This window comes from Daucus carota, chromosome 4, assembly GCF_001625215.2.
Source record: "Daucus carota subsp. sativus chromosome 4, DH1 v3.0, whole genome shotgun sequence".
In the NCBI taxonomy this organism is placed as follows: domain Eukaryota; kingdom Viridiplantae; phylum Streptophyta; class Magnoliopsida; order Apiales; family Apiaceae; genus Daucus; species Daucus carota.
The window spans coordinates 758,187-769,553 of record NC_030384.2 but is presented as its reverse complement, the minus strand read 5'-3'; the positions used below and the strand labels follow the sequence as shown (position 1 = coordinate 769,553).

The window sequence follows — 11,367 nt, the reverse complement described above, 5'->3', positions numbered from 1 at the left end:
CAACCATTGCACAGTTAAATAAACCACTAGAATAAAGTGAATAATTGGTGTGTGAAGTCTTATGGTGTTCGTAACGCATTTACACTGCGAAGCGCTCTGACCCTAGACCGAGCAATTAATCACCAATAAAAAGAAAAAGAAAAAAAAAAAATATATAGTGAATAAAATAGAAGGGTGTGGACATTCTTTGGGACCTTGGCTTTAGTTGGACTTGAGTGACGGGGTGTTAGTTTTAAACTTTTACGATTCTTGATTGGGATTCTGTGGGAGTAGTAGTTTTGTCTTGTCTCAATAAAAGAGCATGCTTGCACACACGGGCACTCCACACTTGTAAATAGAAGAGTAATTGACTTGGTAGCGTGAGAGATGAAATTCGAGAACATTAGCACAATCTGAGGTATTATAATTGGCAAGGCAATTACTTCATAGTTTACTCATTCATCACGTAGTTGCATTCATGCATTGCATTGTATTATTGTATAGTGTCGTTGACGCTTGAGGACAAGCATCAGTTTAAGTTTGGGGGTGTGATAAGTGGTATTTATACACACTTATAGGCCTTCATTTCCACTTAAATTGGTTGGTTGTACTTAAGTGTTTAGTGTCTTTTGATGTGTTTTTATTGTTTTTCTGTGCAGGTCACGAGTTGAGGTGATGAAGTGATTTTCTATCATTTTAGGTTGTTTTTAGTGCATTATTTGCAAGAATAGAGAATTGTGGATTCATCGCGACTTGGGATTTTGTGGGTATATCTTCTACAAACCCTCACGAGAGCACACTCGTCCACTAGAGCTATCTAGGGGTTTAAAGGGCTTGTTGCATATGCTAAATGCAACCGTGATCACCTACGGAAGTGGTACTAGAGCGAGGAAGGACATGCACGCGAGAACGAGCTGAAAAACGAAGAATTGGGCTGCCAGTGGCAGACAGTAGCGCGCCCGCGCTAACCTCTAGCGCGCCCGCGCTATCTACTGCTGCCACTAGCGCGCCCGCGGTAGTATAGCGCGGTGGCGCCCTCCAGAAGTGTTCCGGGCCGATTTTTATAGCTTTGCTGATGGATTTTCGCAGCGGACGAGGCCCGGTTGACTTAGTCAAAGCATTTTAATCTCTCAAGTGTAAAAACCCTAGCCTCGGAGAAGTAGTTTTTATCGTAGAATATCGAAACAATTTCATAGTTAGTTTTCTTTTGTATCAAAGCACATTATCAGTTGTATTGGATCGTTCTTTGCGAGGAAGTGACAGTTTCGAGCAAGATCGTGAACATCAAATCTGTAACGTGTGATCCTTATTATTATTAATTCAAGCATTTTTATTTCGTTTAATTCTTGTCTTTTATTTATCATGCTTTCCTTAGAACCCATGATGTCGATTAGTTCGATTATGAACTAACCGCCTTCATGGGATTCTAATGGATTTATCGATGTAGTCTAGTAACGAATAATAATTACTTGATTTTGTAACGTACGCTGATTTCTTTGCATGAGCCGTGCTTATTCTTCTTAGGAGCGTAGCTAACTTCTAAGTTGTTTGTTAATTCTTTCTGAAGCGAGAGTGGATGATTGAATTTAGAACTATGCCATGTAAACATAGGATTATGTGAATGAAACATAATTTGTGGTAGACTTGAACTATTTTTATCACCCTGTGTAATCACGATAGATGACTTGTTATTTAAACCTCTCTGCTTACACTACCGCTATAGAGATATAGGGTCTGAGCTTTGTTGGTGTCCATGAGATTTCTGTCTTAATTGCGGATTTTGATTGGTATGATATGTGTGCAACGAGAGTTGGCATGTATTACTTTCGTGTTGTCTGATTAGGATCAACAGTCACATGTTAATCAGTAATTTCAATTCTAGATGAATTCGATAATGAAGTTAGAATCCCATGTGTTTTCCTATTCTGAATTTGATTAGTAATTTTAGTTATTAGTATAAAAGAACACATCCTTGTTAATTGTCTTGGCAGTGAAGATTGATCATACATTGTTGCATAGGTGCGTATTCTTAATTCACCAGTCTCTGTGGGAACGAACAAATATATTACTTGTGATCACGTGCGCTTGCGTGTAGTGTAGTTTTCACCGAACACTATGCAAATGAATTCAGAAAGCCAAAAGCTGAGAAGAGATCCAGTGATCATATGGACTACAAAAAGAAATATTATGAACTTCTCAAGCAAAAAGAAAGAGCATTCATTACAAAGGATGATTGGGCAGCTGGAGATGATTCTGAAGATGAGGAGGAGTTTGTCAATCTTGCTCTAATGGCCAACTCCACAGATCAAGAAGAAAACACTGGAAGCAGCAGTCAGGTATTCACTACAAACTTAGTAGAGTTAACTAAAGATGAATGCAATGCTACTATTAATGAAATGTCTTTTGAGTTATATCATTTGCATGTCTCTTTGAAATCTCTTACTAAGGAAAATTGTAGAATTAAGGAAGCTAATACCTTTCTTAGTGACAGAAACAGTGCTCTAGAAACTCAATTTATTGAGTTTGAGAGACTGAGGATTGAATGTCAAACAGCCAAGGATGATCTTTTGGCTGTATTAAAAAGAGAAGAGATCATAAAAAACAGCTTGATAAGGAACAAGAAATTATTGCTAAATGGAAATCTGGGAGAGATGTTTCCACTAATATCATCAACATGCAAGGTAGAGAAACCTTTGAGGAGAATGAATGGAAAAGGAATAAGAAAGCTCTTGAGATCTCTGAGAACAGTTCAAGTGATGAGAATACTGATGATGATCATCAGTTGAAAAGCAAAGCCTCAACTAATGAAATTCATCAGTTGAATAAGAACTCATCAGTTGACAAGAAAGTTCTCAAGAAACTCAACAAGAAATATGGTCCTGTTAAAAAGAACTTTGTTAAAGGTGAGGATAATTCTTCTGAAACTAGTGAAAGTGTTAACAACACTCTTAATTCCAGTAATAAGACCAAGAAGAAATTGGATGCTAGTGAGCATAAATCAGAAGAGACTAAGAAGAAGAAAGGAAATAGAAATGGTAAAATTGGAGTCAACAAGCACACTAATTACACACCCAATGCCAGTGCTCCTAGGAAAACTTGCAGTAAATGTGGTAGTGTAAATCATTTATCTGCTAATTATAAAACTGTGATTGCTCATGATTTATCGTTGCCTATTCCTATGCCATCTGTTCCTCACATGAACTTATCTGCTATGAACATGATGCCTGGTTTATTGCCTCACAATTAATATTCTCAGCCTAGCATGCCATATATGTTCAATCCATATTTCAATGCTTTTAACATGCCTCAATTCCATTCAAATTTGCATGGTATAAACAATGTATGCATGCCTCAAATGCCTGTGTTTAAGAACAATGTTGATGTTCCAATTTCTCAACCAAAACCAAAGATTGAACCACTTCAATCCAAAGGAAAAGTTGAGAATGAAGGAAAATCTGTTAAGACTAACAAATCTGGACCCAAAGCAATTTGGGTACCAAAGTCAACTTGATCTGTTTTCGAAATGTGTGCAGGGAAACCATAAGAAGAATTTGTGGTACTTAGATAGTGGATGCTCCAGGCACATGACTGGTGATTCTTCCCTGCTCACGAAGTTTGTAGAGAAAGCTGGCCCTAGCATTACCTTTGAGATGACAGCAAAGGATATACTATGGGATATGGCTTGATTGCAAAAGAGAATGTCATCATAGATGAAGTTGCATTGGTGTCTGGTCTTAAGCACAACCTGCTTAAAGACCTAAGCTGAAGGATGCTCAATTCAATCCTAGAATTCATGGAATTTCGTCTAAATCCTATCTCAAGAACATATGTGAATTACAATTTCCAACACAAGCAATTTCCAAGTACTAACCTAGCATTGCAATTGAAACTACTAATCAAGAACTACGCACATAACTCATCATAGGCAATTAACTTGGCTTAACTTCATAATTCATGCAAATGCTCGTGATACTAACTACGACAATTACCACTAAACATGTAAAATAAAAAAAATATGAGAAAAATAAATAAAAAAAAACGTGAGAAATAATCAAAGCAAAAATAATAAAAAACGTGAACTACATGAACTAACTAACACATGCAATAAAATATATAATATATGCTCTTCCTTAGATTACCACCCCCAAACTTAAAATTTTCAATGTCCCCATTGAAAGTGATAAAAAGGCTAGAGCACCCACATACCTACTCGGAGTCCGAGTCCTCCCCCTCCTCTGCTGGAGGTGAATCAGGTGGAGGATACTGCATCCCTGCTCCGAATACTGGCCACTGAACTGTGACCCCCTGTGCCTGAAAAGCAGTACCTAGAGCTTGTGTCAAATCGAATGCAAACCTCTGGTGGATGTCATGCATAGTGTCCATACGTCTCGCTAATCGGCGATAATGAACATCTCCCATAGGCTCGGAGCTCCTCTCCGTCTGTGAAGTACCAGCTCCAGAAGCTCTAGTACGCTCCCTCCTAATGAACTCTGGACGTCCCCCTGACATCTCATCATATATATACCCGAGACCTCGAGGGTGGGGAACTCCTCTATCCCACTCCGTCATCCGACTGATCGCCGAATGATCACTAGGTGCTGCTGGCAACTGTAATTGCTCGTTGGCTGGCCAACGAACACCGCTTGATCGACAGAGCTTCGTAACAATTGTGCCGTATGGAATGGCACCAGTGGTTCCTCCCTGTAAGAACCTCAGAATCCCCTGATGAATAACATGTCCCAGATCAATATACTTGCCCGAGACAATCCCAAAGAGCAAAATAGCTCTATCCACTGTCACCTCATGCCCATGTGAAGATGGCATGATGTTAGCACAGATGAAGGCATTCCACGCCTTCGCATACCGGTTCAAAGCGGCTGCAGGAAAAGAAACATGTGCCGGCAAAGGAGGTGCAGTCATCTTCCAATTCGTATCCGGCACACACATATCATACACCAACCGCTCAAGATCAACCGGATCATCATCAAACCGGCGTTTGGCATGCCCAATCCTCTCCACAACCCAATCTTCTTCATTACGGCGCTTGGCACGCCCCCCAATCACTCTACGGATCGCCTCCGCACTATAATCCACACGGATTCCTCGCACCACCGTGAACCCATCGCGATTCTCCTTGGCATTAGCATAAAACTCTCGAATAATGGCCAAGGGAACCGCCTCCGGAGCCTCGCAAAAAGACTCCCATCCCCTTTCTTGGATCATGTTTAAGAGCTCACCATCTTCCGCCGTGGGTAAGAATCCCCTCTCCTTGACTATCGACTTATTCATAAGCCGTTGAAACTCGGTTCGTGCACCATCGGAGGTGAACTCAACCTCACCCATCGAGGAAGAATCGCTAGATGTAGGGGATTGGGTGCTTGGTCCTTGTGATCTTCGGGCTCTTTTGGGTGCCATTGATAGAGATTTAGAGTTGCAAGAGGTTTATGTGTGGTGGGTTTGAGAGATTTGATGGTGTTTGTGTATATGGATGTGTATATATATAATTAGGGTTTATAGAATTAGAATAGGAATTGGAGATGGGTTTTGTGTTTATATAGGATATTGATAGTTGAGTTAGGGTTTTGGAGGATATATTTCGGGCTAGGCATGCAAAATTAGGATTGTGGGCTTTTAAAAACGAAAAGAAAATATATTTGGGAGAAAATTCGAGTTTCTGGGCAGTCAGTAGCGCGGCCGCGCTAAGTGTAGCGCGGGCGCGCTGTACACTTTAGCGCGGGCGCGCTGGACACTAGCGTGGGCGCGCTAGTGTCTGACACCCAGGGCCAAAATTTCTCGATTTTTGTGTTTTTGAGGGTTACAATGGTACAACATGGCTCCAATGCGCGGGTTGCCTCCCACGAAGCGCTTGTTTAACGTCGTTAGCTCGACGTGAAGTCCAGAATTAATCCGATTCCGATTGAAGAATCGTGGTTTGTACCTCACGATTCACATTTCCGCCAAAGTAAGGCTTCAACCGTTGACCATTAACTTTAAATGATTCATCCGGTGATTTGGCATAGATTTCTACTGCACCGTGGGGGAATACCGTCTTGACCGTAAACGGCCCCGACCAGCGTGACTTGAGTTTCCCTGGAAACAGCTTCAACCGAGAGTTATACAATAGAACCAATTGTCCTACTACAAAAGATTTTTGTATCAACCGCTGATCATGCAATCTTTTCACCTTCTCTTTGTAGAGTTTGTTATTTTCATAAGCACGGAGGCGGAACTCCTCCAACTCATTGAGCTGAATCATGCGTTTCTCTCCAGCTAACTGTAAATCGAAATTCAACTTCTTTAGTGCCCAATAAGCTTTATGTTCCAATTCTACTGGTAAGTGACAAGCTTTCCCAAACACTAGCTGGAATGGAGAAGTACCCAACGGTGTTTTGTACGCTGTTCGATAAGCCCAAGCAGCCTCGTCTAATCGCAAGGACCAGTCTTTCCTAGAAGGGTTAACCACCTTCTCTAATATGCGTTTGATCTCTCTGTTAGACACTTCAGCTTGACCATTTGTTTGAGGATGATAAGCAGTAGCAACCCGGTGATTGATATTATACCTCGTCATCAAGGTTGTGAATTTCCGATTGCAGAAATGAGAGCCTTCATCACTGATAATGACTCTAGGGACTCCGAAACGGGTAAAGATTTGTTTTTGAAGAAATTGCAAGACCACCTTGGCATCATTTGTAGGTAAGGCTTTCACCTCCACCCATTTAGATACATAATCAACTGCTAATAGAATATACTGGTTGTTGCAAGACGAAACGAACGGTCCCATAAAGTCAATACCCCAAACATCAAATATTTCGACTTCCAAAAGCATTTTAAGAGGCATTTCATTCCTCCTAGAAATATTACCTGTACGTTGACATCGATCGCACCCCAAAACAAACTGATGAGCATCCTTAAACAGAGTTGGCCAGTAAAAACCTGCTTGAAGTACCCTCTTTGCTGTCTTCTCTCCGCTATAATGGCCCCCATAACCAGTGGAATGACACTCGCGCAAAACTCCCTCAACTTCATTATTAGGAATACACCGTCTGAGAATCTGATCGACTCCTTGTTTAAACAGAAAGGGTTCATCCCAAATATACCATTTCACATCGTGAAGGAATTTCTTGCGTTGAGCATAAGAGAATTCTGGAGGAACGACCTTACTTACCAGATAATTTACAATGTCAGCAAACCATGGCTCTTCTGCCTCAACTCCAAACAACTGTTCATCTGGGAAGAATTCATTAATGAGAGTGTTGTCGGTAGTTTGTTTGCTATGATCTTCTAGTCGGGATAAATGATCTGCTACCTGATTTTCTGTGCCCTTCCGATCTTTTATCTCTACATCAAACTCTTGGAGTAATAGAACCCAACGAATTAGCCTTGGTTTGGAATCCTTCTTTGAAATGAGATACCGAATGGCTGCATGATCAGTGTATACCACTACCTTTGTTCCAAGAAGATAAGACCTGAACTTCTCAAAGCTAAAGACAATAGCTAGAAGTTCTTTTTCAGTAGTAGTGTAGTTCAATTGTGCATCATTTAATGTTTTGCTGGCATAATAGATAACATGAAACACATTACTTGTACGCTGGCCTAGTACAGCTCCTACAGCATAATCACTGGCATCACACATTAATTCGAATGGTTTACTCCAATCAGGTGCAGTGATGATAGGTGCTGATGTCAACTTCTTTTTCAAAATTTCAAATGCTTCCAAGCACTCCTCATCAAATTTGAATGGAATGTCTTTCTCTAACAGATTGCAAAGAGGTTTGGAAATTTTTGAGAAGTCCTTGATGAACCTCCGATAGAAACCTGCATGACCAAGGAAGCTTCGGATGCCTTTAACTGAGAGTGGTGGAGGGAGATTTTTAATTGTTTCCACCTTCGCTTTATCAACTTCCAGTCCCTTGGCAGATACTTTATGTCCCAATATGATTCCTTCTTGCACCATGAAATGGCATTTTTCCCAATTGAGAATCAGATTAGTTTCCACACATCGCTTAAGAACCATTCTCAGATTCGTGAGGCATTCGTCATAAGATGTTCCGAATACAGAAAAATCTTCCATGAATACCTCCACATTGATGCCGATCATCTCTGAGAATATTGCCATCATGCACCTTTGAAAAGTGGCTGGTGCACCGCATAAGCCAAAAGGTACTCTTCGGAATGCAAATGTACCATAAGGACATGTAAAGGTTGTCTTTTCTTGATCCTCCGGAGAAATAGCAATCTGATTATAGCCAGAATACCCATCCAACAGGCAATAGAATTCATGACCAGCCAACCTGTCAAGCATCTGATCAATAAAAGGCAGAGGGAAGTGATCCTTCCTTGTAGCTTTATTCAGCTTTCTGTAGTCCATGCAAATTCTCCAACCAGTGACAGTTCTAGTTGAGATGAGTTCCCCTTTTTCATTGGCTACTACTGTCATGCCTCCTTTCTTAGGCACACATTGTACTGGACTCACCCATGAGCTATCTGAAATTGGATATATGATACCTGCATCGAGCCATTTAAGAATCTCTTTTTTTACAACCTCCTTCATGATAGGATTTAACCTTCTCTGTTGTTCCACTGAAGGTTTGCTTCCTTCTTCAATGAGGATTTTGTGTTGACAAAAGGATGGACTGATTCCCTTGATATCAGCTATAGTCCACCCAATGGCTGTTTTGAATTCCCTTAGCACCCTCAAAAGTTTTTCCTCTTCTTCACCTGACAGGTTAGCTGCAATAATAACAGGAAGAGTAGAACTTTCACCAAGAAAAGCATACCTCAAGTGATCCGGTAGCGGTTTAAGTTCAAGTTTAGGTGCTTCGATCACTGATGGTTGTAATGGTTTATGATCTTCCTTTTGTTCCTCCAAGCCAAGAGATTCGACAGGTGGTTCAAAATTCCTTCGCCAAGGTGATGAGTTAAGATGATGGATTTCTTCCAATTCTTCTTCACTATCCAATTCCTCATCATTGGTAAGGATTGCTTCCAATACATCATCCTGTAAAATCCGCTGGCTATTGGTTTCTGCCGTAGAATCAAGTACATCCATACTGAAACAAGATTCCTCATCAGTTGGTAATTTCATTGCATTGAATACGTTGAACGTGACCGTCTGGTCTTGTATTCTCATTGTAAGTTCCCCTTTTTGTACATCGATCAAAGTTTGCCTGGTGGCTAAAAAGGGTCTACCCAAGATGATAGGAATTCTCTTATCTTCTTCAAAATCAAGAATCACGAAGTCGGCTGGAAATATTAATTTATCAACCTTGACTAGCACATCTTCAATTATACCCCTCAGATATGTGATCGAACGATCAGCTAGTTGTAAAGACATGTTTGTCGGCTTGAGCTCTGGCAGGCCAAGTTGTGTGAAGATAGATAGAGGCATCAGATTGATGCTAGCTCCCAAGTCGCACAGACACTTATCGAAAGAGAACTTCCCAATAGTGCAAGGGATAGTAAAGCTTCCCGGGTCTTTAAGCTTCGGTGGTAATTTTTGTTGAAGCACAGCACTACATTCCTCCGTTAAAGCTACTGTCTCTAACTCCTCGAGCTTTAGCTTTTTTGAAAGAATACCCTTCATGAATTTAGCATAGCTAGGCATTTGCTCGAGTGCTTCTACGAACGGAATGTTGATGTGAAGCTTTTTGAAAAATTCAAGAAATTTACCAAATTGCTTATCCAGCTGCTGTTTCTTTAACCTCCTAGGAAACGGAGGTGGTGGATATGATGGCTTTGACACCGGAGCAGCTGTAGGGATAGCCCTATCCATTTCAACAGTAGGTGTTATGCCAATTGTATTCGAAGGAAGTTCTGCTGGAATTTCTTGCTGTTCATCATCCTGATTCTGCACTAATGTTGAGGTTGGCCCTGTTGTAGTTTTTCCAGATCTTAGCGTAATGGATTGGACTTGCTCTTTAGGGTCCCTCTTACCTGGTACCTCTGTATCACTAGGGAGATTCCCCTGCGGTCTGCTTAATAAAGCATTAGCTAACTGACCGACTTGTGTCTCCAAGGCTTTCAACGTTACTGCCTGACTCTTGTACATGAGTCTTAGTTCTTCCATGTCAGACCTTTCGTTAGCTGATTGCCCATGATTCTGAAATCCCGGTGGGTGATAAGGCTGTTTAGGTGCATACTGTTGTGAAGTTCCAGCCTGACTATACTGTTTAGGTCCCTGTTGAAATCCTTGTTGAGGCTGATTATAACCCTGATTATTACTCCAGCTGAAATTCGGATGATTTCGGTTGTTAGGATGGTAAGTAGCTGGAGCAGGCTGTTGACCTCTCTGAAAGTTGCTCACAAATTGTGCTGATTCACTAGAAATGGCACACTGATCAGTAGAGTGAGTACCAGCACATAATTCGCAAATTGAGATTGGCTGTTGAATTCCTTGGTGAGCCAGAGAATCGACTTTCATCGTGAGAGCCCTAAGTTGAGCAGCAATAGCTGTAGACGTGTCAAGATCAAGAATTCCGGCTACCTTCCCTTGAGTAAGTCTTTGAGTAGGGTTCTGATATTCGTTAGCCGCCATTATTTCAATAAGATCATAAGCTTCTTCATAACTTTTAGCCCATAGCGCACCTCCAGAAGCAGCATCAAGCATAGGTCTGGATTGAGGTCCAAGACCATTATAGAAACTGTTTATTTGCATCCAATCCGGCATGCCATGGTGGGGACACTTTCTTAGCATCTCCTTATATCGCTCCCATGCTTCACAGAATGTTTCTCCTGATTGTTGAGAGAATTGAGATAGAGCATTTCGTAGTGCAGCAGTCTTTGCCATGGGGAAGAATTTAGTGAGAAATTTCTGAGCTAGATCTTCCCATGTAGTAATAGAACTAGAAGGTAAAGAATGTAACCATCCCTTCGCCTTATCTCTCAGTGAAAATGGGAAAAGCCTTAGCTTCACAGCATCATCAGAGACGTCATTAAATTTGAAAGTGTCACAGATCTCTATAAAATTACGTATATGCATATTAGGGTCTTCAGTAGGAGAACCCCCATACTGTACCGAGTTCTGGACCATTTGAATAGTTCCTGGTTTGATTTCAAAGGCTTTGGCTGCGATTGCAGGCCTGACAATGCTTGACTGGATATCATCGATCTTTGGCATAGAGAAATCCTTCAATGCCTTACTGTCTGGTTGTGCTTCAGGTTCTGTCATTGTTTCAGAATCAGAAGAAGAAGATGAAGATGAATCAATTGCTTTTTTACGAGCTTGAGAACGTGTTAGCATAAACGCGACCCAAGTACCTGAAATAAAGAAAAGAAGAAAAGTGAGAAGAGAATAGAATCCTAGTCAGTGAATTTTAATGCACACTGATGACAAGTACATAAACTAATTAATTAACACCGAGCCCCCGGCAGCGGCGCCAAAAACTTGTT

General features: G+C 41.0%; 1 non-coding gene across 1 annotated transcript; it reads left to right on the top strand.

Annotated features, from left to right (window-relative positions):
* Nucleotides 1-10,643: 10,643 nt before the first annotated feature.
* LOC135152533 (small nucleolar RNA R71) lies at nt 10,644-10,750 on the top strand. Its single transcript, XR_010291708.1, has one exon. It is a non-coding gene; the product is annotated as a small nucleolar RNA R71 (small nucleolar RNA).
* Nucleotides 10,751-11,367: the final 617 nt, after the last annotated feature.